The sequence below is a fragment of the Artemia sp. Qi Xiang Cuo genome, chromosome 7 (assembly GCF_049724085.1).
Source record: "Artemia sp. Qi Xiang Cuo chromosome 7, ASM4972408v1, whole genome shotgun sequence".
Taxonomy (NCBI): Eukaryota; Metazoa; Arthropoda; class Branchiopoda; order Anostraca; family Artemiidae; genus Artemia; species Artemia sp. Qi Xiang Cuo.
Window position 1 is genome coordinate 33,128,982 of NC_142800.1, and position 17,899 is coordinate 33,146,880.

Here is a 17,899-nt window from a genome sequence, read left to right on the forward strand (position 1 = left end):
AGTCTTATGGTAGCGTTGGCCTATTATCTGGGTTCTACCGGTGGAGGATGTCTAGAGTCTCTAACCAACATATAGTTTATGTTTGCATAAAATGTTAATTTATACATATAATACAGTGGATGTACATATGGCGAGGACAGATACAGAATTTGAACTGACTCAAATAATCTAAATTGGTAACTTATATTCAGCACAATATGCAGATACACATCCGGGCATTTGACAGAACTGTTCCACCTTAATCTGTCAACTTCCAGGAATTAAAGCAAATATTCACAATTAATTTAGTTATCAAGGAAATGGGATTTTAACTAGGAAATGAGCCTTTTGACAAATACTTAGAATTTTAATTATTGGGTTTAACCAAGAAAAACCCATTTCCAAAGTTTACATTACCTCTAAGGGTCAGGAACCGATCTAAGCATGGCTGCACCCAGAGCAAGAATGTATTTGGTGCCACCCAGTCAGCAAACTTCTTTATTGTGTTCTGGATAATACGCAAGTACCTTTCCAAGATACAGGGTAGGCAAATTTGTAGTTTTTTTTATTTTTCCAAATTACAATACCCAAAAAGACATTTTTTTTAATGAAAATATCCCTCCCCCCAAAAGGTATTTTACAAGATATATGAGGAGGGGGAATTAAGAATCATAGGAACACGTACCCTTCTGTGTCCTTCAATTGACGTCACTAGGTCTTTGAATAGGAGCCATTCCAAAGAGGCTGCAAGCAAGTGTGTGGCAAAAATTGTGACTTTGGCCATATATGAAACAAAAAATCCTGATGGAAAGGAAGTATCGTTTGTAAAAACATGCACTTTCCGGTTTTTATTGAAGTGCTCCCCTACCCCCTAATTGACCCTTTTACAATCACGAGCCAAAAGAGACGAAACATGCATATCTTATGAAGTTGGGGTTGGGGTGGGCGCGAAGGAGTTTACTTGGTCTCTGCTCTGGTCTTGCCAACTTTGTAGACCATAAACCCTGCACGATCTGTTAACATAACTGCATTTCTTCAAGTTTATCTATGAAGCTTTTGTTTTTAAAAGGGGTAGGTACTAATCAATTATATCGACCTTACGAAGTCAAGTTTGGATAGGATGAAAATATAATAGTTTAGAAACAAATTCGCGCTGTATATTTGTACATTGGGGAGGGGGGGTTAAAGGTGAATTCCTGTTCAATTAGAGTATATTTGGGTAAGTATTAAATATATGCTATGTTTTACACACACACCCCCTAATGTGCAAATATAAAGCCCAATTTTGGTTATAATATCTTTTATTTTCATCCTGTTTTTTTTTATTTAATTAGAATTAATCTAACTTGACTTCTTGGATGGGTTCTATCAAATTTAACCTTCCCGATCTGCTTTCCCCCCCCACCCTCCTAATGTTCAAAAATATAGACCAAATTTGTTTATAATCTATTATATTTTAAGCATGTTTTGTTTTATTTCATAAGCATTAACCTAGCTTGACTTCATGGGTGGGGTCGATATAATTGAAAAGTACCAATGGGTATTTTGTATTATTTTAGGCATTGTCCCGGGGGCCGCACGCATCATGTTGTCCTTGGAAGCATATCTTATGTAACTTTCAACAATTTTTGTCAAAATGCATATGTCGAAATTTTTATTCGTAGCCCTAGGACACTTTAACACGTTTGCGTTGAATTGGCATTAGAAATCCTCTGATTATTTTTCATTCCTAAAAAAGCACTAGATTCTAGAATTTTCAATCGAATAACACCTCCCCCCTCAGCTTCTTGCGATCATTTGTTCTATATTATGATTCCGAAAAAAAGAGACATGTCGTTCTTTATCGAAACAATTTTATTGCGTTTCGTTTTAACAAATTAGGCTACAACTCTATTTCAAACATGAAGGGACTAAAATATGAAGATATAATTTGGCCCATTGTACGAATGAGTTTTATAACCATCTCAACAAACGTATAATCTCTACGATATCTTTGTCATCACAAGTCAATGGTTTTACTAAAGCGCCTTTGATTTTGAGACTTCTGCCATTGAACCGAGACTACTAGGGTAACAAAATTCAATTTCGTTACTTATCTACTCATTCTCTTTCACAGTTTATAGAATTAGCAGTATGATCATTCCCTATCTCACCCATTATAAAAACCCGGACCGAGGTGCGAGTACTCCAGAGAACGTTTTTGCCACAGTTTATAGAATTATCCAATAAGTTTATCGCAGATCATTTCTGGTCTTCGTTCTCGGTGCGAATAAAAAGCTCCTCCCACTTATTTCTTCACTTATGGATCAGTGTGTTTGCGTCTATCAATGAGAAATGGTTACAAAGTGCATTATTCGTAATAGCGGGTTTCCACTTCTTTCCGATTGTTTCGCGTCTGACATGTCTACGCGGGAAAAGATATGATGCCGAGTTTTTTTATTTATGCAAAAAAGTTTGCCGGAGCACTCTCCCCCCGGTCCTGTTTTTTCTAATGGGTGAGATAGGTAATTATCATACTGGATAATTATATAAACTGTGGTTTTTGCAGATATAAACATAAGCGGCATTATATCTTTTCACGGGTGGACGATTCAGATTTTTCTTGGACACGAAACTTAGAGTTATAATAGATATAATCGGTAATAAGTGGAAACCAGCTGTTAAGAATAATATAATTTATAACCCTCTTGGACGTAAAACTCAAAGTACTAATAGGAGTAATCGGACATATTAGTAAACCCACTATTACGAATAATGCATTTTGTAACCATTTCTCATTGATTTACGGAAACAGACTAACCCGCTAATTCAGAAAAAAGTGGGAGGAGCTTTTTGTTCGCACCGAGAATGAAGACCAGAAATGATCTGCGATAAACTTACTGGATAATTCTATAAACTGTGTTCTCTTTTAAGCTGTTGACTTTTTCATATTATTTCTAAAGAGCCCACGGTGATGTTAAGAAAATAGTCTTATGGATTATTCCTCCAAAGCAAAAGATTTGTGCGCTCCGAAGGAGTCCCGCAGAGATGATAAGTTTAGTGCTTATGTGTTATAGCGACCACAAAAAAGAAGTAAAGTTAGGTTAATCCTAATGAAACATACCTGAGTATGATGGAAACTACAACAAAAAATTATGGAAAGCAGGCCGCCCAGAAAGTATTATATTAAATACCTAACCTAATAAACTCTATATATTAAATATTTAACTAAATTGTGCCTGCATAGTAGTTTATCTCACTGAGACTAAGCTAATTATCTCCGAACGCAGACAAAGAAACGGGTTTTGCTCAGATCCAGAACTGTAGTGTGGTCTGTGTAACACGTAAGTACCAATAATTTTACGATTTCAAATTTTTTATTTTTGACAACCTGACATAAATTAGCTATATATAGCATTCCCTAACAATGAGATTTATGTTTGTGAACGTAATTTATTCGATTTCTGGGGGTAAATGGTCATTGAAATCGATCCTCGTGTGTTCTTGTTAGAAACTTTACCAAAAATACCCGTTCAGTCTCAATTAACTTATTGCTTAAATAACTGGATAGAAAATACGGTACTTATTAAGAATTCAGAAAACACGCGAAGAACCACTTCTAGAATCTAATTACCTCATAATTAAAAACAGTTTTCCGATGCATTTTTTTTTTGCAAATGCCGTTACCAATTTTTAAAATATTTTGTGTTGTATATGAAGCCCCCCCCTATTTATAAAAGATATACCACTATTTTGTTCATAAACTATTATATTTTCATCCTATTTTGCTTTATTTCATTATATTTAACGAAACTTCACCTCTTGCGTGTTTTCTGGTTTCTTAATAAGTACCGAAAATACTAATGGTTTTGGCTCTCTTTTATTGTTTGGATCTATTTACATGAAGCACTGGTGACCTTTGATTTGGGCATAAATTCTCAATGACATTTAAATTTTTAATGATAAAAACGCTGAATATTTCTTTTCTATGTCTGGTTCACTCATTAATTTTATTTTGCAGAACTTTTGATTTGTATCTATTGTACAAGTTTTGTACCCTTTTTTTTCAATTTATAAATAGTTTATTTTTTTCCACAGTGACGGAGGCTTGATCTAAGAAAGGTAGGCCCTGTCAACGTTGCATGAGTCATGTTGAAATGTAGCACGAAATGCTGTGATTGTTAACCATTGTTGTTTTGATGTTTTATTTTTCAATTTTTAACCATAGACCATAGTTTCCCTTTGTATTTAGATATTTGATTATTTCAGAAGCCAATCTGATCAAATCCTTTTTTCTTTGAGGTATTAGCACTGAAGCACCTGATAGACTCATAACTATGTAGATTCACTGGAATATTCTTTAAGTCTAAGGGTAAAAAAAAAACACTTACGCAACCAAATTTTTCGGTCAAGTTGCGCTTAATGGTACACAGCGCTATAGACTGTCGAAGGACTACTGCATTTATGGAGAACCGAAACGCGTGTAAGTTATCTCTAATGTGTACGAAGAGAGCGTTGTTGCAATGAGTTTGAAAGATTTAAACTGTGGTATTCGGGGGTTTAGGGGGGGGGTCTCGTGGGGAGGGGAGGCTACGTATTTAAGAAATGCTATGGTTTCCCCCTCATCCCCCTAATGTGCAAATATATAGCCCAAATTTGTTTCTAAACTATTATATATTTATCCTATTTTATTTTTTTATTAGCATTAACCAAACTTAACTTCTTTCGTGTGTACCATTAAGCGCAACAGTACCAATTTTTCTTGCATCCTACATACACTACGGCCAATTTTACTAAGTCTTTTCTAGATATGTTTATGGACATTCGTCAAAGACACCAGCAAACACCAAACAATCCTGTACTTTTCCCCTTCACATAATTGGCACACTAAGTCAAACCAGTAATGAATCTTCTTTTGCAATTTCTTTCCTGCGACTTGTTTTTATGGATTTGTTTTTGTGTTTTTATGGTTTTTTTTTATAGTTTGTTTTATGTAATTGGTGAAATTGACCTCCAACGGCTTCATTTTATCCATATTTGGCCCATAAATGGAGAAACTCTTTGAATCTTGTATTTTTACAAATAAACCATTAAAAGGGGTTTTTATTCATCACTCATTTCATATTGTTTTACTAAGTTTAATAAGTAATTAATTTTTAATTTAAAATAATATTTGAATTTAATTTTAACTAATAGTAATGATAATTTACTAACAATTAACCAATCATCCAAAAACAAATATATTAAACACGAGTGTCTCCCGGTGTTGTTTTCATGGGGGGGGGGTATTTAGGTCGGGGAGTGGATACAAAAAACATAAAAAATAGTTTTTATGCATTTTTTTACGTTTTTATGAGTCGGACAAAATTGGTGGAGGAGGGAGGTTCAAGTCTTGAAACGGTCCCCCTTGGATACGGCCTTGGTCTTAACAAGTGGCCATGATGGTATGCCGAAAGTCTTTTTGAAGTTCACATTCAAACACCTAGAATCTTACCACTAAATCTTACGGAATTTTAAATCCTTTAAATGTAACTTTTCGGCTTAACAATTAATTACTTATGATATTTAATGTACAGTACTGTCCACCTGCTAGTAAAAAAATTGTTGGCTGAATTAAATAAAAAAAAAAAAAAAAAATAAAAAAAAAAAAAAAAAAAATCAAATTTAATTTATGGACAACTATCTAGTCAACTATTGACATAAGTGAAGGTCTTCCTACTATTCGTCACCTGGCGAAAATCTCAAAGCATAAATTGTTCTGCCATGTGTGGTGTATGCCACCCTGTATCCATGATTTCTGAGACTGGGCAACGGAGACTTAATGTAAAGATATATTTTTAAAGTTAGATCTTGACTTAGGTTGACATCATGTCAAAAATCAGTGGCAGCACTCACTCATGACGTTGTAATGTTCCGAATTCTTGATTAGAAACTTTTTTTTGACGAATCAGAAAGACCACGTTAGGTATGGTCGAATAGGCATTAATTTGTTCATCTTGAACTAGTCTTCTAAAAATTTACTTTGGGTGTTACCCTTGTTGGAATATTGCTGCCTATATGCTACCCTGTGTTTCCGGATTGAATTTCGTATTCCTGTTGAAGTAACCGCCTAAACCGTGACGCAATTGTAAGTCGGCGAAAAATCTTTCCTATTTAAGATATAGGCTACTGTAAAATGCAATTCTGTAAAAAAAAAAAAAGAAAAAAATACACTCAATATAATCCAGGCAACATTTTCGTTCTAAAAAAAAAAGAAATTTTTTGGCGACATTTTTAAGGAGTTTTCTTGAAACACATATGTATTTGTGTAGTTTTGACACGAGGCTCTCATCATATGAAGTTCATGGCTTCATAAGAATTGTTAATACGGTACGTAATCGAAAGCGGAACATAGCAATACAATAGAGTTTCTGCTGGCACGGTCTCTTATCAGAATATCCGGTAAAACTTTGAAAAAATCTGGTAAAAATACCGATAAGCTCCAGCAATATATGGTATCAGAAAACGATGGTAAAATTTTTAAGCTGAATTCAAATTGACCTTCAATCTGGATGCATAATTCCTGACGTAATTCCAAGATAGGATAGCCCCCTCCGCCTTCACATGGACAGGGGTAGGATTCAAGAAGTTGAGGTCAGATTGTCAACCCCCCCCCTCAGGAAAAATCCTGCGACATCTCGTGAACAGGGGGGGGCGGCCTGCCGTTGTGAGTTGGCTTGTGAATTGTCATCTGCCTGTATTTCACGAATGTTTCTTCTGTTCTTGAAATATCTTTACCTTGAATTTGTATTTTCTGCTATGGCTCGTTCATTCTATGAAATCGTTTCTTCTTAACTCAAATTGACAAGAAATCTTTTATGTGGCAAGCAGTAAAATTTTTTTAGTGGCAATTTACTATATCACTTACTTGATTATTCTTTATTTTGCAATGGCCCTGTTACAGCAAAGGGGGCTATTTTCTTTTACTCAGATGAGTGACAGCGCCAGGCTGACTTGTAGGGCTTCGATTTCATTTGATCTCCTCTCTTTGGCTGGATTTCCCCTTTTCTTAGGGTTTTTTATTAAATGAATATCTCTAGAAATGAACATTCTGCCCCCTCTTCTTGTAGTTTTTAAGCATTGTTCACTCTTTTCTGGATGATTCGAAACTTGATATTAGCGCTCCCTTTTTGTTATCGTCTTTAAGATTTTGAAGACTAAATAAGTGATTTGTTTCATAAAAGTTTTCAAGAATTATGCAAACGTAAACAGATCCTGTTTCATCGAGGAAAAAAAGAGAAGCTGTAAAATTAGTCATTCTATGATCTTAAGTTTGACTGAAATAATCTATCTGTATTAGTATCATGGTGATAAAGAAATAAAAATAAAACATGGTAGGTTTGCAAGAAAGAAGCCTATTTTGACAATTGCTTCAATTGAGCCTTTACGGTAAGTGTTGCATAGGCAAAAATACAGGAAACAGGTAGGAGAGGGAACCAGTTCCTTAGGAAGCTGTGGTTTTCAGGAATGAATAGCCTTTGCTTGGTCCAGCAAAAAACAAACTTTTATGTTAATGTCCTTGTTAGTTTATGGTTTATGTTCCCTGTAAAACATGTAATCTTACGACAAGCCTCAGCTGTAAGTTGTATTTTTTGCATCATTGGAATCATTTGGCACAGATCTATGGATTTACCAAGCCCGAAATGTGATACTGATTAGACTTTTTCTGAAGCAATGACCTAAATTTGCTCAAGAAGTAGGAATATTTTGCTATTTTTGCAGGGTTTTGCAACCTTTTCAACGTATTTGTCAATTAAAAAAAATTTAAGGTAATTTAAAAAATATAATTCATTACATGGATAAAGCTAAAACTTAGCTTTCAAATAATTTCAAAATTGTAATCAAATGTTGAAAAATACAAACCGTAGTACCAAATGCGTATCCGAGATTTTTTTCGGGAGGGGGGGGGGGTAAAAACCAAACCAAACAAATATTTAAAAAACATTTTATTTAATTTTTTTACGAGTCTGACAATTTTTGCGGGGGGAGGGGATTCAAACCTGGTACACCCCCTCCATGAATGGCCTTGACTAATATTTATACAGAAAAATAACATACTAAAACCAACGCAGGAATCATAAAGCTTAAGTCCATATTAAAGCGCAAATGATTCCTCTTTTATCAGTCTTCCATGCTACGTTTTTGCCATGAATCCTCACTGAAGTGTAGGCTATATTTGGCTGCAAACGCGTCAAAAGTTTTGAGTGTCTTTATGATCTTAGAATTTATGGTTCTGACAAAACTCCTCAAACCGAAGAATTTATTTTAATTATTTCGTATTTCGTCGCCACCGCGCCTAAAAATCATATCTGACATATTCACAATACAGAGCACTGTCCAAAACCGTTTCCCGAGCTGTTCTCACCGGATGAGCAAGGAATTGTGGGTTCAACCACAAGGATATACTCCCGATCTACACCCACCTCCTGATCTTTCCTTTGAGAACATATTAGAAAATATTTTTTGTCAATTAATTCAGAAGTGTGAAAATGTTAGTGTGAAAACATTTTGATTTTTTGCATGATGTGCGAATGTAAACATCCTTTTTTTTTATTTTAAGACAGTTCTTGTTGTGGGAACAAAAACGCCCTTCTTCATGAGTATGGGAATCCAATGGTTTTGGTATTTTAGATACATTCTTCGGAGAACGGGACCATTTACTCCAAACAAGTCCCTTTTATAGATCAGATATCGATTTCTGTAAATTTATCATGTTTTTTTTTGTAATTTTTTGGTAGATATTTGGTGAATTTAAAACGGATTGCCCTCCGCGTGTGAAGATTTTCGTCCACTGTAAACGTATGCCCTGCTTGTTTTCTCTTGCGCTCGTCTAGTTTCTCTTCTAGTTTTAAGCAAACAACTTAACAACGGTTCTAAGTATAGTTTTAACTTCAAAATATAATCATACTACTTTTCTTTTATGAATGCAACTAGGGAAGCTCGTTGTTCCTAGAATTACAAATAGGCGCTATGTTAAGAAAAAGGAGAAAATATCTAAGCCCCCTCATGCACTTGCGGTTTGTTTTCTGGTTCTGATTTGTACAGCCAGCTCTAACACTGAAACAAAATCTGAAAAACACACACGAGAGTTTATCGGCCTTTGTAGCCTTACTTAAGTTAGGTGAATGAAATATAAACTAGAACCGGACAAGAATCGAGAAAAAATAGGAAGAGGCCTGAGCAAGGTGCATGTTTGTTTTTAGTCCAGAAATTACATTAAGTTTGCATGCCACTTAAGCTAGTCCCCCCTCCACCCCAGTATGCGACAAATGAATCGTAGTGCGGAGTGTCGCAAGGCTCCGAGGCGTTGATCCTCCATTACTCCAGTGTTGGTAGACCTATAGTCTCTATTTGGGAACGAGAAAGTCCTTTTTTATGTCTGCAGAATTGCTTCGAATCTAGTTGTTCTATTTTTCCTGTATTCCAACCTGTATTCCTGTAGGCCAAACTAAAGTTTAGTGTTTTCTGTTCTTACATAAAGAGTTAGCTGCGGGGCCCAAGCCGAAATATATTTCTAAACTGAAAAGTTTAGCTGCGCAGCTCATCAATAGAAGTCATTTTTTATGTATGTAGAATTGCTTCGAATTTAGTTGTTATATTTTCCTGCATTTCAAGGCCAAACTAAAAACTAATGTTTTCTGTTCCTATGTAGAGTTAGTTGCGGGGCCCAGCCCGAAATGTATTTCTAACCCGAAAAGTTTTAGGTGCGCAACTCATAGAAGTAAAGTGGTTACTTTTGGTAACAAGAACTTCATTTCTAAGATTTAAGCTAATGTGGCTCCTAAGTTTCTTTCCGGTTTTGATCACACGGTGTGCGGAAAGTAGTCCATCTATTTTTTGTTTTGTATTCAATTTGTTGAAGTAACATTGATGTTGAATTAAAAAATATGATTTTTGAAAAACATGTTTTTGGTTGTGATTAAAAGCTATCTTTGGGGTTGATTTACTGTATAATTGCAATTCGACATTAGGCACTTGTATGATATATCCGCTACCTAATATTCTTCTAATATGTTTCTCTGACGCTCAATCCTAATGAAATATACCTAAGTATTATACGTCTGCATGTTATGAAGTAAGAATGGTTTTCTAACTTCACACTGTCCAAATACTAACTCTCCCCCCCCCGTAATGTGCAAATTCTTAGAACAGACTATATATTTTCCATCTATTCTGCAGTCATCTTTGTCTTGTCTCACGCTAAGCTGAAAGAAACTAACCAAAAAAATGGTTCTATAATGTGTCAATGAATGAACAACTTGAGCGGTAGGGGTTGTATCATAGAAGTACCCGGTATTATTTGATAATTATAAAACGGGTATCCGAAAGTGGCTGATTAGCCTGCATTTCAGCTTAAGACAGGCTCATTGAATGCTCATAGTTCTAGTATTTATTTTCCGAGTTAATATAGAAATAATATAGGGTTGCTTATTAAAAAAAATTTATCCAATAAAATTATTAAAAGCTGAATTTAAATGTAAATAAAAAAACTTTCCTTAAAAAAAAAAAAAAATGTCCATCTGTATATTCAGTCTGTTTAAAAATGAAGGGGTCAAGAACCTGGAGCGATTGGAATTGCAGTGATCCTTCGGACCTATGTTACGGATCTCCTTTCATTTCTTCCAGTGTGACTGCCATTGTTATTAAAGTTTGTTTTTATAATTTGCCGTCCTGGTCGCACCAAACTTGACGGATATTTCTTTAAATTTTTCATGGATAATTTCGTAATTTTGAGCAAATACAACTGGTAAAGTTTTTGATAAAACACTTTTATTTACGGAAAAAACTGTAAAATTACAGCAAGAACCGAGTAGTGGCCCTTCTCATTACTAAGCATATAAAACCGCATCAGGCTGGATTTGAGTTAAAGATAATTTCTTAAACCACATTGGCCTGCCATAATATAAGAAAAGAAAACAATCAAAAATGTGATTTTTAAGGCCGAACGAAAATACTGAATAAACAAATAAAGCGAATATTTCGAGAGTACAACTGCCTCTCTTCTTCAGCGATAAACGAAATAATGTATTCAAGAAAAGTGCTGAAGAAAAAAAACCAACAAAAACAAATGCGGACAGTCAATGTGAAAAGAAACCAAAAAACCAAATAATTAAAAGTTGAATAAAATTCAATAAAAGCCAAAAATTACTGGAATTAAAACCAAATACCTAGCAACCATAAAAGCGAGTCATTCGCCAATATCCGCGATTTGCATAAAATCCAAAAAAATATGAACTGCCATCGACGGATACTAGCGAACAACTCCATAGACGGATAATAGACGGATTTGTCCGATCATAGTTTCCCTCCCAGATCTCCTCTTAACTAAATACGCCTTATCAAATATAACCATTAGCTAAGAAACCACAAGACAAATCTTTATCAATTTGTAACTTCTTAATAAACAAAAACTGGTATATGCCCTTTTGTTTTGGAACAGCAATATTATTACTACTATTACCAGCGGTAATTGTTCTGTAATATCAGTTCTGTTTTGTATAATCTGAATTCCCGACCTCCTCTTATGCTTGAATATCTATACATCATCGATATTCTTTTATAAGGGAAGGGTGGGTCGATCAAGTGGTTTTGGAACCTATTTCGAATCAGGTTACATTATGTGAATCATATTGATAAGAAATTTCTTCCCTTTTGTCTCATCCCCCCACGATACCTTTAATTTAGAAATTCCAATGTTGGTAGCAAAGTGAAAAATAAAATAGCTTTAACCTATCAGTACATCTAGAAGTATAAGTGATTCCAATTGGTACTTTAGAATTTCTGAATAAAAAGGGAATGAAAGAGTGGATCTTTTATCGATTTGGATTGTGGAAAAAATTAAAGGAATACTAAAGTTGACAGTCATGTTAATTGATGTCGACGAATAAAATCAAAAGCCAGACGAAATAAATACTAAAGAAAAGATGTGCAGCAATATTAGGCTTAGAAATCATTTTTTTTAGAAAAAAAATTCCTAGAAAAAATATAATTTTTTTTTTGGGGAAAAAAAATAATTTTTTGAGAAGAAACAAATATACATTTTGTCCCTTTAGTTTTGCGATTATTTGTAAAAACGAAAGAATCCTATTTATTTTTAATGCTAATCAAAAAAAAAAAAAATGATTTATATATAATAGTTTAGAAACAAATCCAAAAACAACCAAAAAAAATTTTGAGATAAAAATTTTGTTCAGCGTAGTTGATTTCCAGATAGAAATTATGTTTTTGAGGCGGACACTCCCTCACAACCCTCAGGGCAAGGGTTGTAAGTTTTATAGAAAGCGTTGTCGTAAAAACTTCAAAAATAGATCTTTCGATTGGAAATCCAAAGGGCTAGTGCAGTTTTTAATAGTCGAAAGTGATTGGAGGGCAATTAACTCCCCTCTCACGCCCACCTTTTCACCAAAAACATCATATCAAACTTTTGGTTTCGTCTTTTATTTCAACGGTTTTTAAAGGTGTTACAAATGTTATTTTCTGTGGGCAACCCCCCCCCCGCACATCCCGCAGGACCAGGGGGTTAACTGCTGCCCGGGGGGCATCTCAGATTATTATTGCAATCGTTGTCTTAGAAAATTCAATATGGTATCAGTCGATTGTACATTGTCAGTGATAGTGAAGGTTTTAATCGTAGAAAGTGACTGGAAGGCACCTAACACCCCGATCACGACCACCAATTCTCCATACACATCCAATCAAATTTTTGATTTATTCAGTTGGTTAAAGGTTGTTGTAATTTTTGGAAATTTTCTAATGGAGCCTTAAACTCCCCCCCCACCTTAGTCAGGTCCCAGGTTATAAGGAATGCCCTGGGGGTAGATAATGTTTGTTCTTGAAAGCTTTGTCGTAGACACGTCAAAATGGTCTCATTCGATTGGAAAGTAAAAGTGATAGTGCTCTTTTTAATCGTCGAAAGTGATTGGAGGGCACCTGACCCCCTCTCACGCCCACCATTTCTCCCATCACCTCCACTCAATATTTTGTGATAGCCAGTGTGTTCAACGTGGTTTAATTTTGTAATAATTTGGTCTTTAAGGATGACAACAGCCCCCCCCCCACCACAGCCCTCTGGGCAAGGACTGTCGGTTATACCCTGGGGGCCGGTAAGGTTTCATAGAAGGTTGTCGTAGGAACTTGTTAAAGGGCTTATTCGATCGGAAATTGAAATGGCCCGTGCCCTTTTTAATAGTAAAAAATAATTTGAGGGCAACTAACCCCCCTCTCACGCCCACCCAATCCACCACCACATCCGCTAAAAATTTTGAGATAGCCATTTTTTTTCAACGTAGTTGAAAGTTCTGGAAATTACGTCTTTGAGTATGACAACCCCCAACAAAGCCCTCATGGCAAGGGTTGTAAATTATGCCCTGGGGGCATATGAAGTTTTTATAGAAGGAGTTGTCGTAGAAACTTTAAAAAGGGCTTATTCGATTGGAAATTGAAAGGGCTGGAGCCCTTTTTAATAGTCTAATTTTATTTAATAACAACTAACCCCCTCGCACGCGCCCCCCCCTCTCACGCCACTGTGCATGGGCTTACAATCAGGTAGTGGTGGATGATAACCCCCCCCTCACAACCCTCTGGGCCCGGGTTGTAAGTTCTACCCTGGGGACATGTATGTTTTTTATAGACAGTTTTGTCGTAGAAACTTCAAAAGGGGCTCATTTGATTGGACTTCGAGAGGGCTAGTGCCCTTTTAAAAGTAGTAACCAACCTGAGTTCAACTAACCCCCCACGCAAGCCCGCCATGACCCCAAAACTATTCAAACAAAGTTGAGAGATAGCCTTGTTGTTCAAAGTATTTGAAAATTCTTGAACTTCTGTATTTGAGGATGAAAAACCCTCAAGAACCCCCCAGGGCAAAGGTTTAAGTTATACCCTGGAAGCATATAATTTTTTTATATATATTTTTTTCATCGGCAATTAATAAGTGTTAATTAATTTTGAAATTTAGTGGGCTAGGGCCGCTTTTAATATTCTAAAGTTTTTGGTGGGTCAGTAACCCCCCCCTCTCACGCGCACCAGCTCCCTACACACATCAAATCAAATTTTTCAGTAAGCCATTTTGTTCAACGTAGGTGAAATTTTAGAAATTATGTCTTTGAAGATGACACTACCCCCAGCCCTCATAGCTCAGTTTGTAATCTATGCCCTGGTGGTATATTATGTTTTTATTGAAAACTTTTTCATATACACTTGAAAAAGGGCTCATTTTATTAGAAATTCAAAAGGCTGTGCCCTTTTAAATAGTCGAAAGTGATTGGAGGGCAACTAACCCCCATCTCACGTCCACCATTTCCCCAAACATATCCAATCGAAATTTTGAGATAGCCATTTTTTTCAACGTAGTTCTAAACCCTTATAGGGTTCTAAACCCTATGCTTTCTAAAATCCAGAATATAATTTGTACTTTACTGAAAAAAATTCTTTTAAATGTTTTCATTTTTATAACTTTAAGAAATCAAAAAGTAATTTAAATTTTAAGGAATAAATATCAGCAATATGTATATTAAACTGACAATTCACATTTTTTTCAGTAAATTCATTTAGATTTTTTTTTCGACACAGTAAAAATTATATTCTGGCTTTTAGAAGCATAGTAGGGTTTAAAACCCTACTCAGATTAATTTCTGCTCGTTTTTTAGTTTGACTTATTTTAATTTCTATTTTTTTGGGTTTCATTTATTTCTTAATACTGATTTGTGGTAACTGTATGCTTGGTGGTTTATTTGACTCTATTTTTGTTCATTTTTGGTTTGATAGAGTTCTTTACTTTTTTTCTGGAAAGTAATTTTGTGCAAAAAGTGTTTTTGATCAACTACAGAAAATTTAGTGTAGACAACGGTCACATTCTGACTGCAACAATAGGCTGCACCGCCCTTTCATATATACTATAATTTCTGTTCGTTTTAAGTTTTAATGTCGCTCCTTACTTTCAGTTAAAAAAGACTTGTATTTTTTTTTATTTAATTTCTGGACGTTTTTCAACTAATGCAGGTTCGAATTTGGCTCACGGTACATGAAAAATCGAAACAAAATTTATGTATTGATTATGACAGCTTTATTCTGGATATGAAGGGTTGCTCCCTCCTCAATACCTCGATCCATAAGCAAAAGCTGTTAGTACTTGGAAAAAATCTTCCTATTCTAACTAACCGACCCCATTTTTTCCCTTTGAGTAGACAGAATAACTATTGACTATAAGGCAATGTTTTGAAAAATAGGCAACTCTTCATACATGGAAAAATTTTCTGTTCATTTTTGAAATAATACCGGTAAATGTGGCTAATTATCTACTAAATATAGCCCTCCCCCTCACGTGCAACTCCCCCGGAGACAGTTCATTCCACCGAAAGTGTACCCCTACACCGTCCCCTCCCTACCGCCCCATTCAGCTTCGCTGAAAATACCCCACCATTTAAAAGTGCGTGTGCAAGAGTCACCCTGAAAAATTCTCCTTAGCATTCTTTCATTAGAATAAGACTTGAATCTCTAATCGGTTTTTTGATCACTCCAGAAATGCCAACTTCCGTGGAAATTATTTTCCAAAAAACAAAACACACGGAAAAAGCCCCTGGATAATTCTCCCGGAACGTAAGACAATTAAGAATGTAAGACAATTAAAAAGAATTTCGTATAGTAATTCTGTCAAAACCTCCCGATGTAACATTTCCCCGTTCCTATTCACCCCCCCCAGAAATGTCCCTCTCCAAGGAAGATTCTCCCCATAGAAATTCACCCCACCCACACACACCCTCCCCCAAAACTGGCTGTATACTTCCCAATAACAAATACTATGTGTTAACAATGGGCAAAAGACACAACTTGCTGCCCTTCCTCCGGGGACTGTGGGGGGTCATTTTACACCTAAACACATAGTTATTATATTTTTTCGACTATGCTGAACAAAATGGCTGTCTCAAAGTTATTTATTGGGTGACTTTGTAAAAAAATGAGCGAGGGAGGGAGCCTAGTTGCCCTCCAGTTTTTTTGGTCACTTAAAAAAGGCACCAGAACTTTTAATTTCCGCTGGAATGAGCCCTCTTGCGATATTCTAGGACCGCTGGGTCGATACGATCACCCCAGAAAAAAAAATAAACACGCATCCTTGACCTTTCTTCTGGCAAAAAATACAAAATTCCACATTTTTGCAGATAGGAGCTTGGTATCTCTACGGTACGGTTCTGTGATACTCTGAATCTGATGGTGTGATTTTCATTCTATGACTTTTAGGTGGTATTTCACCCTTTCTTTGAAAATAAGGCAAATACTCTTAGGCTCTGAACTTTTGGTGGGTAAGACTAAACTTGATGAAACTTATATATTTGAAATCAGCATAAAAATCTGATTCTTTTGATGTATCTATTGGTATCAAGATTCCGTCTTTTAGAGTTTCGGTTACTATTGATCCGGGTCGCTCCTTACTTACAGTTCGTTACCACGGACTGTTTGAAAAAAAGTTTTCTTATCAAATTTAAGAAGTGAAGGGGAAACTTAAAATAAACAACGATTATTTCTTTGCAGATTACACTAGTTATATCCCCAAAACTAGCTCAAATAAGCTGATTGTAGTTCTTTTCAATATTTGTAGAATTAAGAAATCTAGCGCCTCACTAAAAATACCCCACTCCCCCCAAAAAAACTATGTTCACGTATGAGCAGAAAATTTGATAAGTAGCTTACAGAAAGTGGAAGGTTACTTTATAAGGCTCTCTGGTTTTTCACTGGTAACTTTTGATATACAACCATAATTCTCTAAAAAACTTAAAAACCATTAGTTTTTAAAGCGGAGGGAATGAAATGCTAGGCCTATCCCATCTCCAGTCTGTAGATGCCCATGGACCTAATGTCGGAAAAAGTAAGGCCGTTGAAAATAAGCGTTTGCGAAGAGCAGTATAAACATTCATGACCACTCTTTGTAAAATGCATCTGGACTGTAATGTGACAACGATATGGTTTACTAGTGGTGAGATTAACTTTAAAGGCGAAGGAAGAAAAATCTAGAACCACAGAGTTGACTCACGTGGATCCCTTTAGAAATTATGGCTAGTATAAACGCAAAAAGAAGCGTCCTTTATTCAACTACGAAAAGCACAAAGGTTAAACTAATATTACACGAGAATCTAAATAAAAGTGAAATGATAATTAGAAGAACTCACTTCAGTTTCCAGTTTAAATTTTTACACATTCTAACTTAGATTTTAGGTAACTGCTGTGTGATATATCAAACGTTTAAAAAAACCCGTACATACAAAGGTTTATAAGGGCTTTATGTAAACCCTTGTAGAATACGAGAATATAAATTCCTTGAAGGGCTTTGAGCCGAATAAGGGCTAATTAAAAAATAAAAATCTCCAATTAACTTAAGTAAAAAAAAAAAAAAAAAAAAAAAAAAAAAAAGTGTAAATAAACATTGTACCGGGAGGAACCCTGACGAATCCTGGTGCTCATGATATAATTATTCGTTACGATTTCTTTCTTAGATAAAACATGACAATAAGATCTCAAGATTATCCCAATAAGATGAAGAAGAGACAACTTTAGTGAATAATTTATAGTCCCATAATTCTTAGAAGCTGTGAAAAAAATATGTTGAGACGGAGACAGAATATTGGACGCATTTCCAATAACGAGTTTCTCTAAGTTACAACAATTCAACTTGAAAATGATTTGTTTTCTGTTTTCTAAAAATTTTCTTAATGGATCTTCTTTTGTCTATAATGAATTTTTTACAATGGAACTGTCAAAACAAAATAGTTGAGTCAAAAATTGAGCATGGCAGGATTTATTCTATTCAAGAGTATCATTCTTATAGAAATATCCTTTTTTGTGTCTCCCTGTTGGAAATGTGATATATTTTTGCGGCAAATTGGAATTGATATTTTTAACGAAGGGAGAATGT

General features: G+C 35.2%; 2 protein-coding genes across 2 annotated transcripts in view; one reads left to right on the top strand and one right to left on the bottom strand.

The window, feature by feature from the left end:
• The window catches only part of LOC148950179 (uncharacterized), a 555,619-nt gene that overhangs the window by 250,361 nt on the left and 287,359 nt on the right, over window positions 1-17,899 (top strand). The window lies entirely within an intron of this gene.
• Window positions 1-17,899, bottom strand: part of LOC148950180 (fasciclin-2-like) — a 55,113-nt gene that overhangs the window by 22,086 nt on the left and 15,128 nt on the right.